Genomic DNA, 1,570 nt, shown 5'->3' on the forward strand with positions numbered 1-1,570 from the left:
CTGCACCCCCAAACTCCTCATCCCCAGCTCCACCCCTGAGCCTGCACCCCCAGCCGGAGCCCTCACCCTCCTGCACCTCAACCCTCTACCCCAGCCAAGCCCCCTCCCACACTCCAAATCCTTTGGCCCCATCCCAACCACATGAATTTTGTTATGTGCATCGATAGCTCCAAATTGGTGCTCAAAACAAAATTCATTCTGCATATGGGTGGGAAAAATTAGAGGGAACACAGTCATTGTGGGGGCTTCCACCATCCTGCAGCTTCTGCTGGGGATGGGATTGGGGACCACTGGGGTGGAGGAGGCTTACCCCGTCCTACAGTTTCTGACGGGATCGAGGGCCGCTGTGGGGGGGCTTCCACCGCCCCGCCCGCCCCTGGTGCTGCTGCCACAGAGTGGGGTTGGTGCTTGAGGGCTTCCCCTGCTTGGCATCCAGGGCTCTGGGCTTCCAAATCCTGGCCGCAGATTTTTTCTGGGGCCCCCCAGTTGTCTGGGGCCTGTCCCCCAGGTGCAGGAAGCTCCGTAGCTGCACTGCCTTCAGAGCTGGGCTTCTAACCAGGAGCCACAGAGCTTCCTGCAGCCAGCGAATGTTCCTGGAGGTGGGTCTGATCTGGCCCCAAGAGCAGCCCCTGCAGGGAAAGAGGAAGTGATGTGGCAATAAAAATACTCAATATAATTTTGCCTGCCAGTGTGATTGCACCTGGGATGCTGCATTCAATTCAGGGCAGAAATTTACCAGAAAGATAAGTGACAACCTGCAGCAAGTTCAGGGAAGAGCAACCAGAATGGTTAGGGGCCTGAAGGGGCTGTCTTGAGGAAAATGAAGAGTAAATTTTGTCTAGCTTAGCTCAGTAATGCTGACGTGGTGCCATGGTAACAGATATCTGAAAGCCGTAAATTCTTTAGGCTGGCATGAGGGGGTTATAACAGGAGTAATAAAATAAAATGAAGAGAAGAGAAGGAAACCTTAGGCTTAATATCAGGAAAGGCCTTCTAACAGGAGCCAGGATCTTCCTCCCCTGCAGAATTACTTGCAGATGGAGATCTGGGTGGAGGATCAGAGCAGAAAAATCTGCTCCCCCCTCACACAATTTCCCTCAAATGATTCAATAGGGGTTGCCCCCATGCATTCTAGTCAGCAGTTCTGCCCCAAAAGCCAGATGAAATCCTAGGAGATGGAGAACAGGCCCTCTATATAAAAGCAGAAGGCTTTGGGGATGTGTACTGTCTCTTCTCAGCTTTAATGGAACCACGTTGCCAGGACTGACAATCCCTTAGGGGTTTCCTTCATGCAAGGATTATCCCAGCATGAAAAGGGCTAGGAAAGAGTTAATGCAGTCCAGTTAATATAACAGTTGCAGAGTGGAGAAACCATAGTAGAACTTCACTGAGAGCAAATTAAGCACCATTGGTTGCTCTATAAGGACTTTCCAATGACCACAGCACAGCACGGTAGAAAGGTGTCATGTCGAGATCTGTGGCATTCAAGTACCTGGGTATTTCATATCATGTAACAGATTATATAGTCAAGACAGGCCTTTCCTATAGGTTCCTTAACATTGCTGTGAAA

Source organism: Trachemys scripta, chromosome 1, assembly GCF_013100865.1.
Source record: "Trachemys scripta elegans isolate TJP31775 chromosome 1, CAS_Tse_1.0, whole genome shotgun sequence".
NCBI lineage: Eukaryota > Metazoa > Chordata > Testudines > Emydidae > Trachemys > Trachemys scripta.